Source organism: Elephas maximus, chromosome 1 (genome assembly GCF_024166365.1).
Source record: "Elephas maximus indicus isolate mEleMax1 chromosome 1, mEleMax1 primary haplotype, whole genome shotgun sequence".
Classification (NCBI taxonomy): Eukaryota; Metazoa; Chordata; class Mammalia; order Proboscidea; family Elephantidae; genus Elephas; species Elephas maximus.
Genome location: NC_064819.1, coordinates 146,289,417 through 146,317,158, shown reverse-complemented (window position 1 = coordinate 146,317,158; position 27,742 = coordinate 146,289,417).

The window sequence follows — 27,742 nt, the reverse complement described above, 5'->3', positions numbered from 1 at the left end:
AAACAAGTTTTTCCTTTCCTCGGTTCTGTACATTTTGTTATGAGTTCTCTCTGACTAGAATGTCCTTCTTTTCATATTTCTGTCTGCCACAGTGTCAGTGCTTTTCTTCAGCCTAGCCGTGGACATGGAGGATCTTCTGAGGGCTTAAGCCCACTATTTCCTAAGCTAAGATCCTAGTCAGGGTGCATCATAAATTAGTACATTCTACCCACCTTGGTGGTATATGTTTGGTAACTTATGGGCATACATATCCACTAAGCCACAGACTTCTCTTGACTCCTACTGTATTTCTGTAGTATGTAAAATTGGGATTCCCTCTAAGTTTCTTCGTAGCGCTATAGTTGCCCTATGCTAGGGTTGCATGTAAGCCCTGGGCTTTGGCCCTCTAGACTGGGATTCTGATGCTTCCAATTTTTTTTTTTTTTAATTGTGTTTTAGGTGAAAGTTTATAGCACAGATTAGTTTCTCGTTCAAAAATTTATACACAAATTGTTTTGTGACATTGGCTGCAATCCCTGCAATATGTCAGCACTTTTCCACTTTTCTTTTATACCATGGGTTCCCTGTGTCCATTCGTCCAGGTTTCCTGTCCCATTCTGCCTTTTCATCTTTGCTTTGGGGCAGATGTTGCCCGTTTGGTTTCATATACTTGATTGAACTAAGAAACACATTCCTCACATGTGTTATTTTTGTATTATAGGCCTGTCTAATCTTTGGCTGAAAGGTGGACTTTGGGAGTGGCTTCAGTTCTAAGTTAGCAGGGTATCCAGGGGCCATAGTCTTGTGGGTTCTTCCAGTCTCTGTCAGACCAGTAAGTCTGGTCTTTTTGTAAATTTGAATTTTGTTGTACATTTTTCTCCTGCTCTGTCTGGAACCTTCTATTGTGATTCCTGTCAAAGCAGTCAGTGGTAGTAGCCAGGCACCATGTAGTTCTTCTGGGCTCAGGCTGGTGGAGGCTGTGGTTCATGTGGCCCATTAGTTCTTTGGACTGATATTTGGATCTTTGGTTTTCTTCATTTTCCTTTGCTCCGAGTGGGATGGGACCAAAGATGTATTTTAGTTGGCCACTCTCAAGCTTTAAAGACCTCAGATGCTACTCACCAAAGTAGAATGCAGAACATTTTCTTTGTGAACTATGTTATGCCAATTGACTTAGATGTCCCCCAAAGCCATGGTCCCCAGCCTTCAGCCCTAGTAACTCAGTCCCTCAAGGTGTTTGGATGTGTCTAGGAAGCTTCTATGGCTTTGCCTTGATCAAGTTGTGCTGACTTCCCTTATATTGTGTGTTGTGTTTCACCAAAGCTAACACTTGTTGATGCTTCCAAATTCTTGATAGCTCCTCCAGAGGGGTCTGATTGGGGTCTTCAACTGCAAAGATAAACCTACACATGATACTACACATAACTCATCTTAGTATCTTTACTTGAAAGCCTCATACCACAGACTGCCTACAGGATAATTTTAATTTAATTAAATTTACATTTCTGATTTCTGCCAAATCTCTCTGGGAGTTATAATTTAGACTTCTGGCCTATAGCAAATTCAGTTTCCCTACCTGCCTAGATCTTCCTATTCATTCTCCTTAGCCTGGGCACTGAGAAATGAAAGATTCTCTCTTGCCTCATGGCCATATTATGATGCAATGGGAAACTCATCAGTGAAGGCTAGCTCAAATGCTTCCTCTTCTGGAACTTTCCAGACTCCTCTCACACATACCCACTGGACTCCCTGTGAACTCCCAGATCATTCACTCAACAAATACGTAGTGAGCAACTAGTATGTGCCAGACACTTGGAATGTAACATATCCTTGGGATGTAACAGGAAAAAGAAACAAAAAAATAAGAAAAAAGTTAAAAACCCATACTTACATAGCTTATATAGTTTTTATTACACAGCTGTTATTATACTTTATATACTGCCTTATATTAGTAATTTGTAAATACTATTTATGATACAAGAGCAGGAGACTTTAAAATTGTCTGGTCACACTTGTAGTGAGTTGAATGAATAGGCCCTTGTCTTAACCCCTGGAACCTGTGGCTATGACTTTATTTGAGAAAAGAGTCTTTGCAGATTTAAGTAATTAAAGATCTTGAGATAAGGTCATCTTGGATATTGCAGGCGGGCCCTGAATCCAATGATGAGTATCCTCATAAGAGACAGAAGAGAAGAAGACACAGACACAGAGAAGTCCAAGTGAAGATGGAGGCAAAGATTGGAGTGATGCAGCCATAAGCCAAGGAATGGATGGAACAGATAGAAGCTGGAAAAGGCAAGGAGGGATTCTCTCCTAGAGCCTTCAGAAGGAGTGTGGCCCTGCCAACACCTTGATTTCAGACTTCTGGCTTCCAGAATTGTGAGAGAAGACATTCTTACTGTTTTAAGCTTCCAAGTTTGTGGTAATTTGTTATGGTAGTCACAGGAAACTAATACATCACCATACTTTGCAGATGATCAAGGCTGGATAAGATCTTTAGAAACCATAATACTAAAAGGCTTGTAGTCCTCCCCCCTCTCCTTATGCCACAACATGTAATTTAAAATAAGAACAATTACAAACTAAAAAAAAAGTATGCAAAAATTAAAATAGTTCCCTTTCAGCTTTTCTAATTACAAAACTCCAAAAAGTTCATAAAGTATGAATTATTCTTTTGATGTTTTAGTCTGCAGATCAGAAATAACAAGCCATCCTATAGGGTTATTTTGGGCATTAAATGATACATGTAAAAATGCCTTGCGTGGATGGTGCCTGCCACTTGGTAAATGTGCCTCTATATTGAGTCTGGTGGTAGGGTGGTGATGGGTGTAATGAACACATGAGAGACATACTTTGTTTTGTTTCTTGTCTCTATCTATTGAGTCAGTGGTTCCACATTCTTGAAGTAGAGAAATGAGGAAATTATCTAGGTAATCTGAATTAACCCAGCTCAAGAGACAATTGTTCAGATAATCACTCTATTCTACAGCTAGCACTAAGCATATTTTCCAGCACTTCATTTCTGCACTATCATTTTTCCACTAATGAAATGAGATCATTTGTGCCTTTCTTAATGGGATGTTCTAGAATCATGAGGCAATATGTAGCTGAATGTGACTCCCAAGGAAAAAATCCTAAAATCATTTTCCTTGAGAGGATGAGAAAAAGATAAACAAGAGCTTTCTCCTTGAGATGTTCCTGGGTTTGTAAGTGGCTGATTGAGTAGCTGTGAGTCATACTTGAGCCTTAGCATTTCTTCCAAATGGGAGTGAAAATCACATAATATCTTTGGGAAGTTTTTCATGCTGTCAATTATATCTTGCCTCCTGGTGAGATTAGCCAAACAGAGTCCACTGAAGATATGTAAAAGAAGCATCTTATGCGCCACTGTATTGTCCCCCAGAGCTTTGGTCTCTCTTTAAGACTATAAAAAATGCCAAAGATTATTTTAACCTTTTTTTTTTTTTTTTTTAGTTAAAGGAATTCTTTAACCTTTCTCAAAAAGCTGCCCCTTTTAGCTGAAGCCATACTTTACTCTGGTCTTCTGAACCAGCTAATTTCTGTGCAAACAGGTTTCTTTATATTCATCTGAAAATGGGGAAATAATGGGTTTTCTTGAGCCATAAAGTTATTTTCTGTGTTGACTTCCAGTTGAGTTAGATCAATGAAAGACTAGGACTGTGATCATTAAAGTGAGTTCACATATCTACCTTGTTGTTGTTAGATGCCATTGAGTTAGTTCCAACTCATAGTGACCCTGTGCACAACAGAACGAAACACTACCCAGCCCTGAGCCATCCTTACAGTTGTTATGCTTGAGTTCACTGTTGCAGCCACTGTGTCAATCTACCTCATTGAAAGTCTTCCTCTTTTCCGCTGACCCTGTACTCTGCCAAGCATTATGTCCTTCTCCAGGGTCTAATCCCTCCTGACAACATGTCCAAAGTATGTAAAAAACAGTCTCACCATCCTTGCTTTCAGGGAGCATTTTGGTTGTACTTCTAAGAAAGATTTGTTTGTTTGGCAGCCCGTGGTATATTCAATATTCTTCGCCAGCACCACAAATTAAAGGCGTCAATTCTTCTTCGGTCTTCCTTACTCGTTGTCCAGCTTTCACACACATATGATGCAATTGAAAATACCATGGCCTGGGTCAAGCACACCTTATTCTTCAAGGTAACATCTTTGCTCTTCAACACTTTGAAGAGGTCCTTTGCAGCAGATTTACCTGATGCAATGCATCTTTTGGATTTCTTGACTGCTGCTTCCATGGCTGTTGATTGTGGATCCAAGTAAAATGAAATCCTTGACAACTTCAGTCTTTTCTCCATTTATCTTGATGTTGCTCATTGGTCCAGTTGTGAGGATTTTTGTTTTCTTTATGTTGAGGTGCAATCCATACTGAAGGCTGTGGTCTTTGATCTTCATTAGTAAGTGCTTCAAGTCCTCCTCACTTTCAGCAAGCAAGGTTGTGTCATCTGCATAACACAGGTTGTTAATGAGTCTTCCTCCAATCCTGATGCCTTATTCTTCTTCATATAGTCCAGCTTCTCAGATTATTTGCTCAGCATATAGATTGAATAGGTATGGGGAAAGAATACCACTCTGATGCACACCTTTCCTGACTTTAAACCACTCAGTATCCCCAGTTGTCCAAACAACTGCCTCTTGATCTATGTAAAGGTTCCTCATGAGCACAGTTTAGTGTTCTGGAATTCCCATTCTTCACAATGTTATCCATAATTTGTTATGATCCACACAGTCGAATGTCTTTGCATAGCCAATAAAACACAGGTAAACATCCTTCTGGTATTCTCTGCTTTCAGCCAGGATCAATGAGACATCAGCAGTGATATCCCTGGTTCCACGTCCTCTTCTGAAAGCGGCCTAAATTTCTGGCAGTTCCCTGTCAATATACTGCTGCAGCCATTTTTGAATGATCTTCAGCAAAATTTTGCTTGTGTGTGATATTAATGATATTGTTCTATAATTTCCACATTCAGTTGGATCACCTTTCTTGGGAATAGGCATAAATATGAATCTCTTCCAGTCAGTTGGCCAGGAAGCTCTCTTCCATGTTTCTTGGCATAGATGAGTGAGCACCTCCAGCATTGCATCAGTTTCTTGAAACATCTCTGTTGATGTTCCATCAATTCCTGGAGCCTTGTTTTTCACCAGTGCCTTCAGAGCAGCTTGGACTTCTTCCTTCAGTACCATCAGTTCCTGATCATATGCCACCTCTTGAAATGGTTGAACATCGACTAATTGTTTTTGGTATAATGACTCTGTGTATTCCTTCCATCTTCTTTTGATGCTTCCTGCATCATTTAATATTTTCGCCAAAGAATCCTTCACTATTGCAACCCGAGGCTTGAATTTTTTCTTCAGTTCTTTCAGCTTGAGAAATGCCGAGCGTGTTCTTCCCTTTTGGTTTTTCCATCTCCAGGTCTTTGCACATGTCATTATAATACTTTACTTTGTCTTCTCGAGCCACCCTTTGAAATCTTCTGTTCAGTTCTTTTACTTCATCAATTCTTCCTTTTGCTTTAGCTGCTTGATATTTGAGAGCAAGTTTCAGAATCTCCTCTGACATCAATCTTGGTCTTTTCTTTCTTTTCAGTGACCTCTTCCTTTCTTCATGTATCATGTCCTTGATGTCATTCCCCAACTCCTCTGGTCTTCGGTCACTAGTATTCAGTGCCTCAAATCTCTTCTTCAGGTGGTCTCTAAATTCAGGTGGGACATTCTCAAGGTTATATTTTGGCTCTTATGGACTTGCTCTGATTTTCTTCAGTTTCAGCTTGAACTTGCATATGAGCAATTGATGGTCTGTTCCACAGTCAGCCCCTGGCCTCGTTCTGACTGATGATATTGAGCTATTCCATCGTCTCTTTCCACAGATGCAGTCAATTTGATTTCTGTGTGTTCCATCTGGCGAGGTTCTTGTGTATAGTCGCCGTTTATGTTGGTGAAAGAAGGTATTTGCAATGAAGAAGTCGTTGGTCTTGCAAAATTCTATCATTTGATCTCCGGCATTGTTTCTGTCACCAAGGCCAGATTTTCCAACTACTGATCCGTCTTCTTTGTTTCCAGCTTTTGCATTCCAATCACCAGTAATTATCAATGCATCTTGATTGCATGTTTGATCAATTTCAGACTGCAGCAGCTGATAAAAATCTTCAATTTCTTCATCTTTGGCCCTAGTGGTTGGTACATAAATTTGAATAATAGTCGTATTAACTGGTCTTCCTTGTGGGCGTATGGATATTATCCTATCACTGGCAGCGTTACACTTCAGGATATATCTTGAAATGTTCTTTTTGACGATGAATGCAGCACCATTCCTCTTCAAGTTGTCATTCCCAGCATAGTAGATTATGTGATTGTCCGATTCAGAATGGCCAATACCAGTCCATTTGAGCTCACTAATGCTTAGGTTATCGATGTTTATGCATTCAATTTCATTTTTGATGATTTCTGGTTTTCCTAGATTTATACTTCATACATCCCGGGTTCCAATTATTAATGGATGTTTGCAGCTGTTTCTTCTCAGTTTGAGTTATGCCACATCAGCAGATGAAGGTCCTGAAAGCTTTACTCCATCCATTGACTCTACTTTGAGGAGGCAGGTCTTCCCCAGTCATCTTTTGAGTGCCTTCCAACCCAGGGGGCTCATATTCCAGCACTATATCAAACAGTGTTCCACTGCTATTCATAAGGTTTTCACTGGCTAATGCTTTTCAGAAGCATTCATCACCCCTGGGAAAATGATACGTATTTTACATATACTCCAGAAAATTCTTAGTATTCAACTTCCTGTATCCTAAGTAGAACTGTGCTCAGTAGGGTTTTTAATGGCTGATTTTTTGGATGTAGATTGCCAGGACTTTTTTCTGAGGCTCCTCTGGGTGGATTCAAACCAGCAGCTTTTTGGCTAGTAGCCGAGTATATTAACTATTTGTAGCACTAAGTCTCCAAGTTTATCTTTAGCTTAGTCTTATGAGAACTTAGTGGCCAGTACAACCATACAACATACTTGTTGTTCGTAGCCATATTCTGTTCTGATCAGTACCTAGTGTTTAGAAAATGTTTAACATAGTGAGTCACGTCTTAGTCTGTGGAAGGAATAGGAAAGCTGATGGGCAGTATTATACCATTTAACCACTTAGGTTTGTTTTCCTCTCCAAGCATTTAACCAATTTATTTGGGATCATAGTTGTTGGGAGAGGCAGTCTGCCATGGGACCTGCTGTACGTTCTTGCTGGGTATGCCAAGAATACAAGGCCCGGACCACTCTTTACCTGGCTATTTCTCAGAGTTGTGTGTGAAGTGTGAAACTTCAAAAGACAAAGTCATGTCTGTCCCTAGACAAATAGCAGGCTTGCTTCTGGTTACTGTAAAACCAGTGGATTCCCCAAAATCAGTGTTCCTTTCCTATAATGCAACCCTCTTTGTAGGCATTCACCATGGGTTCTTTGCATTGCTTCCATGAAATTTGGGGAGCATGGAAACCTGAAGCTCTGGCCACTGGTTTTTCTGTGAGTAATAAAGTCCTTTGTCTCTGACCCAGGAGTCTCATGCCTTTTGTCAGCATCCATGAAATAGTAACAGGCAACTTGTTAGTTTGTAAGTAGGGTAAAGCCTCAGACCCTGTACAGTTCCTGAAAATTTGTAAATATTTATGTTTATTCCCATAAAATAGCTCCTATGATTACTTACATTACTTCAAACAATTAGAAACCACAACTAGTGTAGAATCTTGGTTTTTAGTCTTCACTCTATTACTAAGTAAATGATCTTAAATAAGTTTTTTATTCCTCTGAGCCTGTTCCTTCATTTGTAAAATAAGAGGGTTCAACTAAATCAGTGGCTTTCAAACTGGCTTTGGGGAGCCCATGACTCCTGGGTAGAGTTAGAGCAATCATATAGCTTTGTTAGCTGGCCTAGTCACCTATCCTCAGCAGGACCATTTTCTTCACAGTTCTCCTCATACTTCCTAACTTTCTCATTTCATATTTTCCAACAGAAAAAAAAAATGCAAATAATCAGGATTTTGTCCTATCTTGACACATTGGCTGCTTTCTACATACCATCCAGGAAAGAGGCACAGGTTCTCTCCTGTTTAATTCTGTAATCTATCTGGGCCATCCTATCAGTCCTTCCAGGACATGACTCCTGGCAAGGCCCAACGCCCTACCTTGGGACTCTTGCTTTCCAAAACTCCTTCACTCCAAGGTATGGGACAGGGAGCAAGAGAAACTGACTCTTGCTGTGGTGACCATCCATCCTGATTTACCTAGGACTAAGAGTGTTCTTGGAACATGGGGCTTTCATGTTTTAAAACTGGGATAGTCCTGGGTAAATGGAAATAAATTGGTCACCCTATTAACTTACTTTTCTACATCTGTACCTTATAGTCTAAGTGTTATGTCATGAGATCGTCAAGAATTAGGGTCTTGAAGCTCAAAAATCAAGAATTTAACACATGGTTCCTATATTTTGTTATAACAACCATATCCCAAGGCAATAAATGGGGGAAAAAAGTAAAATATACTAGAAAATGTTGATTAACATAAGTACTACCCACCTGTAACTATCTTTAATAGTTTATAAACCAAGCCAAACTCATTGTCATCAAGTCGATTCCAACTTATAGCAACCCTATAGGACAGAGTAGAACTGCTCAATAGGGTTTCCGAGGCTGTAACCTTTATGGAAGCGGACTGCCACATTATCTTCCCATGGAGCAGTTGGTGGATTCGAGCCTCCAGCCTTTAAGGTAGCAGCTGAACATTTAACCATTTGTGCCACCAGGGCTCCTTGCATTGGGCATATCTGCTGCAAATGACCTCTTTAAAGTGTTAAAAAGCAAAGATGTCACTTTGAGGCCTAAGGTGCACCTGACCCAAGCCATGGTATTTTCAATCACCTCATATGCATAGGAAAGCTGGACAATGAATAAGGAAGGCCAAAGGAGAATTAATGTCTTTGAATTGTGGTATTGGTGAAGAAGATTGAATATTCCATGGACTGCCAGAATAACAAACAAATCTGTCTTGGAAGAAGTACATCCAAAATGCTCCTTAGAAGCAAGGATGGCAAGACTTTGTCTCATGTACTTTGGACATGTTATCAGGAAGGACTAGCCCTGGAGAAGGGCATCATGCTTGATAAAGTAGAGGGTCAGGGAAAAAGAGGAAGACCCTCAATGAGATGGATTGACACAGTGGCTGCAGCAATTGTGAGGATTTTGCAGAACCAGGCATTGTTTTGCCCAGTTGTACATAGGGTCACTGTCATGGATTTAATTATGTCCCCCCAAAAATGTGTGTATCAATTTGGCTGGGCCGTGATTCCTGATATTGTGTGATTTTCCTATATGTTGTAAATCTGCCTCTATGATGTTAATGAGGGGAATGGGCAGCAGTTGCATTCATGAGGCAGGACTTAGTCTATAGGACTGAATTGTGTTTTAAGGCAATCTCTTGACATATAAAAGAGAGAAGCGAGCAGAGAAACAGAGGGACCTCATACCACCAACAAAGCAGTGCCAGGAGCAGAGTGCATAAACTCCAAGTCAGGGGGAAGATTGATGAGAAGGCCGACAGAGGGTTAAGGCCCTGAATTTGGACTTTAAGCTGTGAGGAAATAAACTTCTCCTTGTTAAAGCCATCCACTTCTGGTATTTCTGTTATAGCAGCACTAGATAACTAAGACAGTCACTAGGAGTTGGAACTGACTGGACGATACCTAGTGGCAACAGAATGGTCTTAAATTTTCTAATGGATTCCTAAGTAGTGGGGCTTAAAATACACATAATAATGTGCTTAGAGTAAAGGCCTGATATAGAAAAGAACAAAGAAAGAGAGGAGGGTGAAAAGCCTCTGGTTGGAAGTAAAATTAAATTTGAAGAATGGTTGGTTTTCTGGGTATTTCTTTTTATTTAAATTTCTATATTTTTTCATAATTTTCAATTTGTCTGCAATAACTAGATACTACTTTTATAATCAGAAAAAAGTTCATCAAACAAAGCTTAAAAAAATGAGAAAGAAAGAAATATATATGAAAACCAAAGTGTGAAAGAACATGTTAAGAGATGTTAGGATCCCATCTTAGAGGCAATGGCAATCCACTGGTGATTTGTAACAGGAGAATAACTTATTATACTTGACCAGAGTGAGTTTTAGATCAGATTTTCAAAGGATCCTAGTAGTATGCACAGAGATATTGCCCTGGCTGGGATATTTGCTTTCAAATTCCAAGGTAGCAGAAGTGCAGGGCCTCTGACAGGTAACTTGAGATTTATTTGTGCCAGTCCAGCACCTGCCAAATGTTTTTTGACTTAGGTGAGCACTTTTTTTTTCCTACTCAAGTGAACTGCCGTTTTCTTCATCAAAATCATTTAAAGGTCAGCTAGAGAGCTTGTTGAATTCATCAGCCTTCACTGCCTCAGAATTTCAGGTAATCAGAGGGTTTCTGGGTCAAGTAGTCTTCTAACAACTGAGTTTTTATGAGTTTGATATCATATGATTGAACTAATTTGTATAGTGGTATACTACTATAGTGCAATTAGGAATATGCAAATAAGCTCAGGGATTTTTTTTCCTAGATACATTTGTTGAAGTTCTGGGCTTTCTGTAATTCTGTAATCACTTACCAAAGAGAGAATTTGAATAAAAAGAATATGAAGGAGCTGATAGACACATTAATTAATTACTATGACTGGTAACACCAGAATACAAAGGAAATCATGGGTCAGACTAGGAAGCGCTTCTTAGTTTTAGTTTCTTCTAGGCACAATATTTATTTTTTTATTTTTGGTGGTGCCATGGTTAAGTTCTTGGCTGCTAACTGAAAGGTCAGTGGTTTGAAACCACCGGCCACTCCTTGGGAGAAAGATGTGGCAGTATGGTTCTGTAAAGGGTACAGCCTTGGAAACCGTATGGGGCAATTGTGTTCTGTCCTGTAGGGTCACTATGAGTCAGAATTGACTTGACGGTAGTGAATGAGTAGGCAATATTTAGAGGATTTAGGGTATGTGCTGAGGTAGTATATTCTTAGCAACACTATGAAACTGTGAATCACTAAGTTTCCCTGAGAGTGCCTGTGGCTTTTATCTTCAGGATTTACAGCACACAACTGTATTTCATGGTTCCTTGCTGTCCTGCATTATCAAGAGCATTGTCTAAAAGGGATTTCTTTCCAGTGTGCTACTTGAATGCCATGTTGTCATCTAACTAAAACATGAAATGATTTAAGCTTCACAGATGTTACTGTTTTCAATGAAACCACTGCCCAGCACTTCCAGGGACAATGTCAGGTGCACAAAGACGCTATCTGTGCCAATTGAAGTGAGAAGTTGAACAATCTGGGTTTAACCAATGCAGACAACCAGTCTAAATAACTTAGAGGCAGATAGGCAAAAGTTATTTTCACTGGCCAGAGTAACATAGCAAATTGCTTTAGTTCCTTTACCTAATTTATGTGATTTTGGACTTAGCCTAAGTGAATGACTTAATAACCAACTTCATAAGATACTGATGTATGAACTTAAATGCAAATTTAGTAATTTACAATGGTAACCATAGTTTATTCCAGTGTGATTCTCTTGGAAAGATCTATGTGAGAAGCCAAATACTATTATCAGATTTGTTTACTGTAAAGGGTTAACTCAGCAGGCTTGGAAGTATCAAACCCTGCACATTTCAAAGAAAGAACTAGCCCCTTGACCCATTTCTGGGTCAAGAGATAACCTCTATGGCCTTAGAATACCCTGCTTGATAAGACAGTCTTTGTAAACCTGGGACTTTGGACCATGCCCTATAGTTCATGCTAACAATGTAAGGTGCTTATACAGTGAGGGCATGAGCCACACTGTTCCAGTGTAACTTCTGGAGGGGTTGGACATTGAGTAACCTTGATCTTTCATGTAGTTTCTCCATGCCTATGTGAGTGACCACCAGTAGAACCCTGGACAATATGTATAACAATACTCCATACATATTGTCACACATCTTTGCTGGGAGAACTTAGCACTGTCCGTATGACTCCAACTGAGAAAGAACACCTGGAAGCTTCTACCTGGTCTCTCCTGGAATCCACACTATGTGCCTTTTGCCTTTGCTGATTTTAATCTAGATCCTTTCACTATGTAAACAACCACGAGTACAACAGCTTTTCTGAGTTCTGTAAGTCCTGCGGGCCTTGGGGATCCCAGACACACTTATAATAGCACCCTGAGCAAGAGAAGTCAGATCTTTTAATCAATAGTGATCTCAGCTATGTGAATAAAACTTCCCAGTGATAGATTCAGGATTTCAACCCATATAACATGACTCTAAGCCTCCTAACCATTATACCATGCTATCTTGAGCATTTTTTCTTGCTGGTTTTAGTCTTGTTTCCAGAATTCTGTGTACCTTAACTGACTTGAATGTTCACTACATCTGTCTATCAGATTTGTACATATTTATAAAATCCTGAATCCTGTTTTCACACAGCAGTTCTATCCAATATGAGTGATTTTCCTACATTCCAATTCTCAGTCATTAAGGCTGTTTGTAAGGTCTGGGGCCTTTTACTTTGATCCTTGGCACTAAGAACAGGAGACATGTGAGTTTCAGAGTACAGACAATAAAGACTCAGAGAGATCAATGAAGAAACAAATCACTGCAGGCTGGGACATGGAAGAATGAGGAAATGACCTGGATTTTCAAAACTGGTATTCTGAAATGCCAGAGGAGAGTTCTGGAGACATGACTAAATCAATTTGCCTAGGAGAATTTAGAGACCATCTTAAGAATAGATTTGACTCATCAAACACAACCGACGGAAGACCAGATGAGTTGTGGAATGACATCAAGGACATCATACATGAAATCAGGAGGCCATTAAAAAGACAGGAAAGAAATAAAAAACCAAAATGGAGAATAGAAGAGACTCTGAAGTTACTCTTGGATGTGAAATAACTACAGCAAAAGGAAGAATGCTGAAGTAAGAGAGCTGAACAAAGGGTTTCAAAGGGTGGCTCAAGAAGACAAAGTTAAGTATTATAATGAACTGTGCAAAGACTTGGAGTTAGAAAACCAAAAGGGAAGAACATGCTTGGCATTTCTCAAGCTAAAAGAACTGAAGAGAAAATTCAAGCCTCAGGTTGCAATATTGAAGGATTCTGCAGGGAAAATATTGCATGACGCAGGAAGCATCAAAAGAAGATGGAAGGAATACACAGAGTCACTGTACCAAAAAGAATTGATTGATGTGCAACCATTTCAGGAGGTAGATATGATCAAGAACCAATGGTATTGAAGGAAGAGGTCCAAGCTACACTGAAGGCATTGGTGAAAAACAAGTCTCCAGGAATTGACAGAATACCAAATGAGATGTTTTAACAAACGGATGCAGTGCTGGAAGTGCTCATTTGTCTGTGCCAAGAAATTTGGAAGACAGCTACCTGGTCAGCCAACTGGAAGAGATCCACGTTTCTGCCCATTCCAAAGAAAGGTGATCCAACAGAATGCAGAAATTATCGAACAATATCATTAATATCACATGCAGGGTAAATTTTGCTGAAGATTGTTGAAAGGCGGTTGTAGCAGTACATCGACAGGGAACGGCCAGAAATTCAGGCCGAATTCAGAAGAGGACGTAGAATGAGGGATGTCATTGCTGATGTGAGATGGACCTTGGCTGAAAGCAGAGAATACCAGAAGATGCTTACATGTGTTTTATTGACTATGCAAAGGCATTCGATTGTGTGGATCATAACAAGTTATGGATAACATTATGAAGAATAGGAATTCCAGAACACTGAATTGTGCTCATGTGGAACCTGTCCATAGACCAAGAACCAGTCGTTCAAACATAACAAGGGGATACTGTGTGGTTTACAGTCAGGATATGTGTGTGTCTTTGTCTCTCAATGACCTTGACACTTTCAAAGAGTAAAAAAAAGTACTGGACAGTTATTTTGTAGAATGTTCCTTAATCTGTTTGTCTGTTTTCTCCTGATTAGATTTAGGTTTTGCATTTATGGCAAGAATATCTGAGGGGATATGCCCTTCTCAGTGCATATTATGTCTCATTACAGATGATATAAACCGTAGTCAGTAGTTTAAAACGGGTCTTCTCAGACTTCTATTGCTCTTAACATATTTAGTCTTGAATTCTATATATTTTTTGCCATAATGTTTTAGAACTGGAAAGGATCAAAGAAATTATTTTTGATAACATTAAAAGTAGCATAGTATTAGCTAATATATGCTAAAGATTTATTATTATATGTTCAAAATTACAGTTTGTTCATTTAATCTTTCAAATAGTTCTATAAAATAGCATTTTTATCAACTTCGTTTTACCTCTTTGAGTGGTAGTTCCTGGTTCACAAGTGACTGCCTCAAGATGAGGAAACAGTGCTTACTCATTTTTTAATCACATTTAAGAGCCTAGTACAGTGCTTTACACTAAGTAAGGAGAAGTAAATATTTGTTAAGTTGACTTAAATTGGAATTAAATGGAAGGCAGAGTTCACATTGTGTAACTGATTAAGTATGTCAACAGAGGAGAAAGAGGACTCATGGGTAATTATGAAGTATTGGATTTGGGGGAGGGGGATACTTATTGGTGGTGATTTATTTTCAAAGGGGTAAAGCTGAGAAAGACAATGAAATCTTTGTGACCCAGAGTGAAGAGAGTGGGTTAAGAGCAAAGACTTCAGAAGCATTCCTATTTAGGAAATATTTGGCAGAAGAAAAATCAATAAAGGAGTGAGGTATTAATGAGGAAGGAAAAGCAAGATAGTGAAGGGTTATGGCTAGCCAATTTTCAAATCTGGGATGAAGAAAAATTAAATGGGAGTATGCAGGGTGCCATTATTACATTCCAATGAGTATTTTTGGAAACTGTAAAAGCACATTATAAAATAGTGTTATTGGTTTTTAAAAATTTAGCCAACATACAATTATCCATAGTAACGGAAGAGAACAATTGTCATGCATCAGTCAGAAGAATAGATAATTCTGAACATGCAGAATTGGTTGTAAAGCACATTGTGTATGGTTTCTGAGGCAGCACATTTCCTTTTTAATGTTTGCTAAATTTAATATGAAGAATAGCTTTTATTTCTTCATTCAAAAACTGAGTGGTGGAAGGAAAAGAGGACTAGAATTTGAAAAGTGGTCACATGCTTATAGTCAAGGGCTTATTATAAATATGTGACTGCTTCACATTGTTCTAAATGAAAATGCTTTCTGGCTTTATCTACCTTTCAAATTTTACAACGAGGGAGATCAGATCATTGGACCAGAACTCAGACCTGGTTTCTATTCTTAGCATCACTGCTACCTGTGTATCGTAGCAGGGAAATTCATTCAGCCCCTTTGTGCCTCTGTTTTCTCGTATAAAAATGAAGAGATTAAAAATCTCAATTATCCACTCTGGAGCTAAAACTCTGTAGATGGTTCTTTTGTTTTGGGGATACTATTTTGCATTCCATAAAAACATTATTTACTAAATTATTTGACAAGTGTAAGTACTTCCTTAAAAGCAGATTTTTAGGAGAAAAATAAAAGTGGAGAGATTCATTGCCAGTGACATAACATGCTAATTGTAGAATTACAGTTACAGAAATACTTTATTTAAAACAAGCTTGGTATTTTCCATTTGTTTGGGGTTTTCTCAGTAGTGTTGAGGATGACCCTTGCCAATTAATTCTCATTCCCTCTGTCCCTGGATGAGCTGCTTCTGTGTGAGAGATTGGACTTGGAAGACCAAGGCAGCCAAGAGGGATGACAGATGGAGAAGGGTAACTAAAGAGGGGAGGACCCTGACAAAGGAATGAGATTCATTTGGATGGGACCCCTGGAGATTGGCTGAGGGTTAAATAGTTTAACAGCAGGTGGCTTATTTTGCAGCCAGTAGTAGTTTTCTTCCGAAAGAAGAGCTCTTTATGCTGAAACATTCTTTCTCCCTCCATGGCAATCTCTGCTTTGAGACTATTCTTGCCTTTTCCCTCATCATCTTTCCTTTCCCATTTCTGTGTCTCACTGTCCTTCTCCCCACTGACTTTCCCTCCCTTCCTCGCACCTTCCTTCTCTTCTTAATACTTCTTTTCTTGATTAATTTGTTCCCCCAGACAAGGAAGAGAGTGCGAATTAGTATAGTGGTAAAAACAGGCTCCTGTTTCCAGTGCACAGTAACACTGAAAATAGCAAACACCTTCTCTGCTCTGTGGATGCTGGGACCACGAAACAGTGGCACCTGGTCCTAAAAGAAAAGGAAAAATATGGTCCCAAGATCTTTTAAGATTAGAACTATTCAAAGTCCCGCCAAAGTCAGGACAGGGGGAGGTTGTGTGTGTGTGAGCGTGTATGTGTGTGTGAATGTGTGTATCTGTATGTGTGCTGACCCGGAGTCCTGCGAGATTATCATGAGGAGTCTCTGAAGTGGAAACAGATAAGGCTCTGATGAAGACTGATGCAGAGGTGATGGAGGGCAGAAGGAAGCATACAGAACCCTGTTGCAGCTAGGAGGTATCTTGAATTAGGAGAGGTAGCCTGAACTGAGTATATTTTTCAAATGATGCAGCTTTGATACTGCCAGGTTCATACTCCCAGGAGAGGGAGTCTGGAATGGCAGTCTGAAAATCTCAGCAACAACAACAGCAACATGATACCTTACTTTACTTACCCAGAATTCCTGAAGAACAGAATATCTGATAAATGAAATTTATTTGTACAGAATTGCCTTTAGTACTGTATATAGATCAAGAGTTCTTAAGAACTGAAATGCAATAAAATATGCTTAACAGTCCAGTAGCTCTTTTGTGATTTAAGAAATGCTTGAGGGACTCATATTGCCTAAAGTTGATTCATCAGGGGCATCAAGTCAAGAATGTCAAGTATTGGTCTTAATATGATGTCCCCATAAGAGTGTAATTCAGGAATTGACTTTAAAATGATTTTAGCAGAGTTTCCCCCCCTCTGCCAACTTTCTCAAAGCTAGAATATGAAAACTTCAGTGGTTCAAACCCACCCAGAGGTGCCTTGGAAGAAAACCTGGGAATCTGCTTCTGAAAGGTCACAGCCATTAAAACCCTGTGGAGGCATTTCTACTCGGAAACACATTGAGTTGCCATAGTCAGAATCGACTTGATGGCAGCTAGTTTGGTTTTTGGATTAATATACAGTCAGTACCCAGGTTATGAACCTCTGACTTACTAAGGACTTACACTTGCCCTTTAATGTTATGTAAATTTGCCCTCACTTTGAAGCGATTGAACCAATTCCTGTCCAAAACCCACTGCCACTGAACCAGTTCTGACTCACAGAGATCCTATAGGACAGAGTAGAATTGCCCCGTAGGGTTTCCAAGGCTATAGTCTTTACAGAAGCAGACTGCCATATCTTCTTCCTGCAGAACCAATCCCTACTTACAACAAATTCTTCATCACAGTCACCTTCACTTGCTGCATGTGCAGCTTTTAAATCACTGAAAAGGCTTCCAGCCTTTTCTTGCGCTAAAGTAAGGCTAAGTAAGAACCGTATGCCCCTGTTTTGAGTTACCTACAAATTCAGCTTAAAGACTTAGAGACACAGGAACAGATCTTGTTCATAACCTGGGGACTGCCTGTATAAAGAACATTGTCTTCACACAGGCAAAGCCTATTATATGCAATATAATTTTCACACCAATGGAAAATCATAGGCTCCCACAAAGATTTAAAAAAACATTTTTTTCTATTTTAAGTGTGTTATTCAGAAATCTAGCATCTATTTCTTAGAACCTTTAAAAGTAGCTTTAATCCAAGAAACAATATTTTTGGGGGGGGGTTAAATTTTTTTGTGCGTTAGGTGAAAGTTCACAGCACAAATTAGTTTCTCATTCAGAAATTTATGCACAAATTGTTCTGTGACATTGGTTGCAATTCTCCCCAATTGTTAGTACTCTGTCCATTTCTACCCCAGGTTACCTGTGTCTGTTCGTCCAGTATTCCTGTCCCTTCCTACCTTCTCAACTTTGATTTTGAGCAGGTGTTGCCCATATGGTATCTATACTTAATTGAACTAGGAAGCATATTCTTCCCATGTGTTGTTTGTTTTATAGGCCTATCTAATCTTTGGCTTGTTTTTCACCCTTGCCTTCAGGGCAGCTTGGACTTCTTCCTTTAGTACCATCAGTTCCTGATCATATACCACCTCCTGCAGTGGATGAATGCTAACCAATTCTTTTTGGTACGTTGACTCTGTGTATTCCTTCCATCTACTTTTTTTTTTTTTTTAGTAACTTTTATTGAGCTTCAAGTGAACGTTTACAAATCAAGTCAGTCTGTCACATATAAGTTAATATACATCTTACTCCTTACTCCCACTTGCTCTCCCCCTAATGAGTCAGCCCTTCCAGTCTCTCCTTTCGTGAAAACTTTGGCAGCCTCCAACTCTCTCTATCCTCCCATCCCCCCTCCAGACAGGAGATGCCAACACAGTCTCAAGTGTCCACCTGATATTATTAGCTCACTCTTCATCAGCATCTCTCTCCCACCCACTGTCCAGTCCCTTTCATGTCTGATGAATTGTCTTCGGGGATGGTTCCTGTCCTGTGCCAACAGAAGGTTTGGGGACCATGACCGCCGGGATTCCTCTAGTCACATCCAGACCATTAAGTATGGTCTTTTTATGAGAATTTGGGGTCTGCATCCCACTGTTCTCCTGCTCCCTCAGGGGTTCTCTATTGTGCTCCCTGTCAGGGCAGTCATCGATTGTGGCCGGGCACCAACTAGTTCTTCTGTTCTCAGGATAATGTAGGTCTCTGGTTCATGTGGCCCTCTCTGTCTCTTGGGCTCTTAGTTGTCATGTGACCTTGGTGTTCTTCATTCTCCTTTGCTCCAGGTGCGTTGAGACCAGTTGATGCATCTTAGATGGCCGCTTGTTAGCTTTTAAGACCCCAGACGCCACATTTCAAAGTGGGATGCAGAATGTTTTCATAATAGAATTATTTTGCCAATTGACTTAGAAGTCCCCTTAAACCATGGTTCCCAAACCCCCGCCCTTGCTCTGCTGACCTTTGAAGTATTCATTTTATCCCGGAAGCTTCTTTGCTTTTGGTCCAGTCCAGTCCAGTTGAGCTGACCTTCCATGTATTGTGTGTTGTCCTTCCCTTCACCTAAAGCAGTTCTTTTCAGCTAATTAATCAGTAAAAAAACCCTCTCCCTCCTTCCCTTCCTCCCCCCTTCGTAACCACAAAAGTATATGTTCTTCTCAGTTTATACTATTTCTCAAGATGTTATAATAGTGGTCTTATACAATATTTGTCCTTTTGTCTCTGACTGATTTCGCTCAGCATAATGCCTTCCAGGTTCCTCCACGTTATGAAATGTTTCACAGATTCGTCACTGTTCTTTATCGCTGCATAGTATTCCATTGTGTGAATATACTACAATTTATTTACCCATTCATCCGTAGATGGACACCTTGGTTGCTTCCAGCTTTTTGCTATTGTAAACAGAGCTGCAGTAAACATGGGTGTGCATATATCTGTTTGTGTGAAGGCTCTTATTTCTCTAGGGTATATTCCAAGGAGTGGGATTTCTGGGTTGTATGGTAGTTCTATTTCTAACTATTTAAGATAACGCCAGATGGATTTCCAAAGCGGTTGTACCATTTTACATTCCCACCAGCAGTGTATAAGCGTTCCAATCTCTCCGCAGCCTCTCCAACATTTATTATTTTGTGTTTTTTGGATTAATGCCAGCCTTGTTGGAGTGAGATGGAATCTCATCACAGTTTTAATCTGCATTTCTCTAATGGCTAATGATCGAGAGCATTTTCTCATGTATCTGTTAGCTGCCTGATTTAGTGAAGTGTGTGTTCATATCCTTTGCCCACTTCTTGATTGGGTTGTTTGTCTTTTTGTGGTTGAGTTTTGACAGAATCATATAGATTTTAGAGATCAGGCGCTGGTCAGAGATGTCATAGCTGAAAATTCTTTCCCAGTCTGTAGGTGGTCTTTTTACTCTTTTGGTGAAGTATTTAGATGAGCATAGGTGTTTGATTTTTAGGAGCTCCCAGTTATCTGGTTTCTCTTCGTCATTTTTGGTAATGTTTTGTGTTCTGTTTATGCCTTGTATTAGGGCTCCTAAGGTTGTCCCTATTTTTTCTTCCATGATCTTTATCGTTTTAGTCTTTATGTTTAGGTCTTTGATCCACTTGGAGTTAGTTTTTGTGCATGGTGTGAGGTATGGGTCCTGTTTCATTCTTTTGCAAATGGATATCCGGTTATGCCAGCACCATTTGTTAAAAAGACTATCTTTTCCCCAATTAACTGACACTGGGCCTTTGTCAAATATCAGCTGCTCATACGTGGATGGATTTATATCTGGGTTCTCAATTCTGTTCCATTGGTCTATGTGCCTGTTGTTGTACCAGTACCAGGCTGTTTTGAATACTGTGGCTGTATAATAGCTTCTGAAATCAGGTAGAGTGAGGCCTCCCACTTTCTTCTTCTTTTTCAGTAATGCTTTGCTTATCCGAGGCTTCTTTCCCTTCCATATGACATTGGTGATTTGTTTCTCTATCACCTTAAAAAATGACATTGGAATTTGGATTGGAAGTGCATTGTATGTATAGATGGCTTTTGGTAGAATAGACATTTTTACTATGTTAAGTCTTCCTATCCATGAGCAAGGTATGTTTTTCCACTTAAGTAAGTCCTTTTGAATTTCTTGTAGTAGAGCTTTGTAGTTTTCTTTGTATAGGTCTTTTACATCCTTGATAAGATTTATTCCTAACTATTTTATCTTCTTGGGGGCTCCTGTGAATGGTATTGATTTGGTGATTTCCTCTTCGATGTTCTTTTTGTTGATGTAGAGGAATCCAAGTGATTTTTGTATGTTTATTTTATAACCTGAGACTCTGCCAAACTCTTCTATTAGTTTCAGTAGTTTTCTGGTGGATTCGTTGGGGTTTTCTGTGTATAAGAACATGTCATCTGCAAATAGAGGTAATTTTACTTCCTCCTTGCCAATCCGGATGCCCTTTATTTCTTTGTCTAGCCTAATTGCTCTGGCTAGGACTTCTAGCACAATGTTGAATAAGAGCGGCGATAAAGGGCATCCTTGTTTGGTTCCCGTTCTCAAGGGAAATGCTTTCAGGTTCTCTCCATTTAGAGTGATGTTGGCTGTTGGCTTTGCATAGACGCCCTTTATTATGTTGAGGAATTTTCCTTCAATTCCTATTTTGCTGAGAGTTTTTATCATAAATGGGTGTTGGACTTTGTCAAATGCCTTTTCTGCATCAATTGATAAGATCATGTGGTTTTTGTCTTTTGTTTTATTTATGTGGTGGATTACATTAATGGTTTTTCTGATATTAAACCAGCCTTGCATACCTGGTAGAAATCCCACTTGATTGTGGTGAATTATTTTTTTGATGTGTTGTTGAATTCTATTGGCTAGAATTTTGTTGAGGATTTTTACATCTATGTTCATGAGGGATATAGGTCTGTAATTTTCTTTTTTTGTAATGTCTTTACCTGGTTTTGGCATCAGGGAGATGGTGACTTCATAGAATGAGTTGGGTAGTATTCCGTCATTTTCTATGCTTTGAAATACCTTTAGTAGTAGTGGTATTAACTCTTCTCTGAAGGTTTGGTAGAACTCTGCAGTGAAGCCGTCCGGGCCAGGGCTTTTTTTTGTTGGGAGTTTTTTGATTACTGTTTCAATCTCTTTTTTTGTTATGGGTCTATTTAGTTGTTCTACTTCTGAATGTGTTAGTTTAGGTAGGTAGTGTTTTTCCAGAAATTCATCCATTTCTTCTAGGTTTGCAAGTTCGTTCGAGTACAATTTTTCGTAATAATCTGATATGATTCTTTTAATTTCAGTTGGTTCTATTGTGATGTGGTCCTTCTCGTTTCTTATTCGGATTATTTGTTTCCTTTCCTGTATTTCTTTAGTCAGTCTAGCCAATGGTTTATCAATTTTGTTAATTTTTTCAAAGAACCAGCTTTTGCCTTTGTTAATTCTTTCAATTGTTTTTCTGTTCTCTAATTCATTTAGTTCAGCTCTAATTTTTATTATTTGTTTTCTTCTGGTGCCTGATGTATTCTTTTGTTGCTCACTTTCTATTTGTTCAAGTTGTAGGGACAGTTCTCTGCTTTTGGCTCTTTCTTCTTTTTGTATGTGTGCATTTATCGATATAAATTGAGCTCTGAGCACTGCTTTTGCTGTGTCCCAGAGGTTTTGATAGGAAGTATTTTCATTCTCGTTGCATTCTGTGAATTTCCTTATTCCCTCTTTTGCTTGATGTCTTCTATAACCCAGTCTTTTTTCAGGAGGGTATTGTTCAGTTTCCAAGTATTTGATTTCTTTTCCCTAGTTTTTCTGTTATTGATTTCTAGTTTTATTGCCTTGTGGTCTGAGAAGATGCTTTGTAATATTTCGATGTTTTGGATTCTGCAAAGGTTTGTTTTATGACCTAATATGTGGTCTATTCTAGAGAATGTTCCATGTGCGCTAGAAAAAAAAGTATACTTTGCAGCAGTTGGGTGGAGAGTTCTGTATAAGTCAATGAGGTCAAGTTGGTTGATCGTTGTAATTAGGTCTTCCGTGTCTCTATTGAGCTTCTTACTGGATATCCTGTCCTTCTCCGAAAGTGGTGTGTTGAAGTCTCCTACTATAATTGTGGAGGTGTCTATCTCACTTTTCAGTTCTGTTAAAATTTGATTTATGTATCTTGCAGCCCTGTCATTGGGTGCATAAATATTTAATATGGTTATATCTTCGTGATCAATTGTCCCTTTTGTCATTATGTAGTGTCCTTCAGTATCCTTTGTGGTGGATTTAAGTCTAAAGTCTATTTTGTCAGAAATTAATATTGCTACTCCTCTTCTTTTTTGCTTACTGTTTGCTTGATGTATTTTTTTCCATCCTTTGAGTTTTAGTTTGTTTGTGTCTCTAAGTCTAAGGTGTGTCTCTTGTAGGCAGCATATAGACGGATCGTGTTTCTTTATCCAGTCCGAAACTCTCTGTCTCTTTATTGGTGCATTTAGTCCATTTACATTCAGCGTAATTATAGATAAATAAGTGTTTAGTGTTGTCATTTTGATGCCTTTTTATGTGTGTTGTTGACAATTTCATTTTTCCACTTTTTTGTGTTGAGACGTTTTTCTTAGCAAATTGTGAGATCCTCATTTTCATAGTGTTTGACTTTATGTTTGTTGAGTCGTTAACGTTTTTCTTGGCTTTTATCTTGAGTTATGGAGTTGTTATACCTCTTTGTGGTTACCTTAATATTTACTCCTATTTTTCTAAGTAAAAACCTAACTCGTATTGTCCTATATCGCCTTGTATCACTCTCCATATGGCAGTTCTATGCCACCTGTATTTAGTCCCTCTTTTTGATTATTGTGATCTTTTACGTATTGACTTGAATGATTCCCTGTTATGAGCATTTTTTTTAATTAATCTTAATTTGTTTTTGTGATTTCCCTGTTTGAGTTGATATCAGGATGTTCTGTTGTGTGACCTTGTGTTGTGCTGGTATCTGATATTATTGGTTTTCTGACCAAACAATTTCCTTTAGTTTTTCTTATAGCTTTGGTTTGGTTTTTACAAATTCTCTAAGCTTGTGTTTATCTGTAAATATCTTAATTTCGCCTTCATATTTCAGAGAGAGTTTTGCTGGATATATGATCCTTGGCTGGCAGTTTTTCTCCTTCAGTGTTCTGTATATGTCATCCCATTGCCTTCTTGCCTGCATGGTTTCTGCTGAGTAGTCTGCGTTTATTCTTATTGATTCTCCCATGAAGGAGACCTTTCTTTTCTCCCTGGCTGCTTTTAAAATTTTCTCTTTATCTTTGGTTTTGGCAAGTTTGATGATAATATGTCTTGGTGTTTTTCTTTTTGGGTCAATCTTAAATGGGGTTCGATGAGCATCTTGGATAGATATCCTTTCGTCTTTCATGATGTCAGGGAAGTTTTCTGTCAGGAGATCTTCAACTATTTTCTCTGTGTTTTCTGTCCTCCCTCCCTGTTCTGGGACTCCAATCACCCGCAAGTTATCCTTCCTGACAGAGTCTCACATGATTCTTAGGGTTTCTTCATTTTTTTTAATTCTTTTATCTGATTTTTTTTCAGCTATGTTGGTGTTAATTCCCTGGTCCTCCAGATGTCCCAGTCTGCATTCTAATTGCTCGAGTCTGCTCCTCTGACTGCCTATTGCGTTGTCTAATTCTGTAATTTTATTGTTAATCTTTTGGATTTCTACATGCTGTCTCTCTATGGGTTCTTGCAGCTTATTAATTTTTCCACCATGTTCTTGAATAATCCTTTTGAGTTCTTCAACTGTTTTATCAGTGTGTTCCTTGGCTTTTTCTGCAGTTTGCCTTATTTCGTTTCTGATGTCTTGAAGCATTCTGTAAATTAGTTTTTTATATTCTGTATCTGATAATTCCAGAATTGTATCTTCATTTGGGAAAGATTTTGATTCTTTTGTTTGGGGGGTTGTAGAAGCTGTCATGGTCTGCTTCTTTACGTGGTTTGATATGGACTGCTATCTCTGAGCCATCACTGGGAAACTAGTTTTTCCAGAAAATCCGCTAAGAAAAAAATGCAGTCAGATCCCTATCAGAACTGCTTTTGGATTATAACCGCCACCTTGTTCCCTGTAAGGATGAAAGTCTGAGATTTGGATCATATATGCTTGGCTGTAGCTGGTTCTGTGTTTTTAGTCCAATTAGGGGTGGATTTTTGGTCCCTGGGTTTTTTGTGGTTCCTTCTCTCAGGCCCGAAGAGTGGGTTAGGAAAAGACCAAAAGAAAAAAAAAGGAGGAGGGGGGAAGCAAAGCCGCCACGGAGCCGGAGCCGTTCTCCGTCTGGCTCAGGAAATTCCAACGTTAATGAAGCTGCCTGGGGAGGGTGGGGGAGGCATCAGAGAGATAGGAGAGTAGCACCTTGGAATATAGCCAGAGTTGCTTGTCTTGCTTGGAATGACTATTTTATCTGAGATTCCCGAGGGGCGTGTCACCTATGTGTGCTGGCTGTGTGGAGATTGCTCCCGGGGATCTGGCCCACTGAAGCCGCGGTCACTCCGCTCCCAGTCCCACGCCCAGCGTCCAGGTTCCCCTGCTGGAACGGTGCACTCTGACTCCAAAATCAGTCGCTGCCTCCCAGGGACTTCTCGTCCCGCCCGCCGCGTCGTCGCGTCACTCCTGCGAAACGGCTGGGCCCCCTCCCGGGGTTAGTTCAGGGGAGTGGAGCAGCTCTCCATGCTTGTGCGTTAACAGCGCCCAGTCAAAAGCCCGGCGGCAAGATTCCCCGGCTGGGACGCTGCTCTCCCAGCTCCAAGACCAGTCACTGCCTCCCGGGGACTTCTCCCACCAGCTGCGTCGCCACGCCACCCGCGCGGACCAGCTGGGCCCCCTCCCGGCGTGAGTTCAGGGGGGTAGGGCTGCGCCCCTTGTTTGCGCTGTCAGCTCCCCTGGGCCCTGCCCTAAATCGGGCGCCAAAGGTTACCTGACTGGGACGCTGGCTCCAGGCTCCAAAAACAATCGCTGCTTCCCCGTATTTGTTCGTTTTCCATCTCTAAATCTGTGTTTGTTGTTCAGGGTTCGTAGATTGTTATGTATGTGATCGGTTGACTTGTTTTTCCGGGTCTTTGTTGCAAGAGGGATCCGAGGTAGCGTCTATCTAATCCGCCATCTTGGCCCCACCACTCTTCCATCTACTTTTGATGCGTCCTGTGTCCTTTAATACTTTCCCTATTGTTGTCAGGTGCCGTTCAGTTCGTTCTGACTCTTAGCGACCCTATGTAGAACAGAAGGAAACACTGCCCAAGCCTGCACCATCCTTACAGTTGTTGTTATGTTTGAGCCCATTGTTGCAGAACTATGGCAGTTCATCTTGTTAAGGATCTTCCTCTTTTTCTCTGACACTCGCCTTTACCAAGCATGCTGTCCTTCTCCAGGGAGTGATCCCTCCTGCCAACATGTCCAAAGTATGAGACATAGTCTCACCATCCTTGCTTCCAAGGAGCATTCTGGTTGTGCTTCTTCCAAGACAGATTTGTTCATTCTTTTGGCAGTCTGTGGTGTATTCAATATTCTTTACCATTACTGCAATTCATAGGCCTCAGTTCTTCTTCAGTCTTCCTTACTCATCATCTAGCTTTCGCATCATATGAGGCGATTGAAAACACCATGGCTTGGGTCAGGCACACCTTAGTCTTTAAGGTAACATCTTTGCTTTTCAACACTTTGAAGAGGTCCTTTGCAGCAGGTTTGCCTGATGTGATGCATCTTTTGATTACTTGACTGCTGCTTCCGTGGGTGTTGTGAATCCAATTAAATTGAAATTCTTAGCAACTTCACTGTTTTCTCTGTTTATCGTGATGTTGCTTATTGGTCCAGTTGTGAGGATTTTTGTTTTCTTTACGTTGAGGTATAATCCATACTGAATGCTGTATGTAGTTTTTGGTCTTCATCAGTAAGTACTTAAAGTCCTCTTCACTTTCAGCAATCAAGGTTGTGTCATCTGCATAATGTAGGTTGTTAAAAAGCCTTCCTCTGATCCTGATGCCCCGTTCTTCTTCATATAGCCCAGCTTCTCAGATTATTTGCTCAGCATACAGACTGAATGAGTATGGTGAAAGAATACGACCCTGACACACACCTTTCCTGACTTTAAACCATGAAGTATCACCTTGTTTTATTCAAACGACTGCTTCTTTATCTATGTACAGGTTCCTCATGAGCACAATTAAGTGTTCTGGAATTCCTGTTATTCGCAATCTTATCCAAAATTTGTTACGATCCACACACTCAAATGCCTTTGTATAGTCAGTAAAACATAGGTAAACATCCTTCTGGTATTCTCTGCTTTCAGTCAGGATCCATCTGACGTCAGCAATGATATGTCTGTTTTTGCATCCTCTTCTGAATCTGGCTTGAATTTCTGGCAGTTCCCTGTTGATGTACCACCGGAACCACTTTTGAATGATCTTTAGCAAAATCTTACTTGCATATTATGTTAATGATATTGTTTGATAATTTCCACATTTGGTTGGGTAACCTTTTCTTGGGAATAGGCATAAATATTGATCTCTTCCAGATGGTTAACCAGGTAGCTGTTTTTCAAATCTCTTGGCATAGACAAGTGAGCACCTCCAGCACTGCATCCATTTGTTAAAACATCTCAGTTGGTATTCCATCAGTTCCTGGAGACTTGTTTTTCACTAATGCCTTCAGTGCAGCTTGGATCTCCTCCTTCAGTACCGTTAGTTCCTGATCATATGCTACCGCCTAAAATGGCTGAATGTCCACCAGTTCTTTTTGGTATAGTGACTCTACATTCTTTCCATCTTCTTTTGATCCTTCCTGGGTCGTTAAGTATTTTCCCCGTAGAATCCTTCAGTACTGCAACTCGAGACTTGAATTTTTTCTTCACTTCTTTCAGCTTGAGAAATACCAAGTGTGATCTTCCCTTTGGCTTTTCTATCTCCAGGTCTGTGCACATGTCGTTATAATACTTTGTCTTCTGAAGCCCCGCTTTGAAATCTTCTGTTCAGCTCTTTTACTTAATCATTTCTTCCTTTTACTGTAGCTACTCGACGTTCAAGAGCAAGTTCATAGTCTCTTCTGACATCCATTTTGGTCTTTTCTTTCTTTCCTGTTTTTTTTAATGAACTCTTCCTTTCTTCAAGTAGCATGCCCTTGATGTCTTTCCACAACTTGCCTGGTCTTCAGTCATTAGTGTTCAATACATCAGATGTATTCTT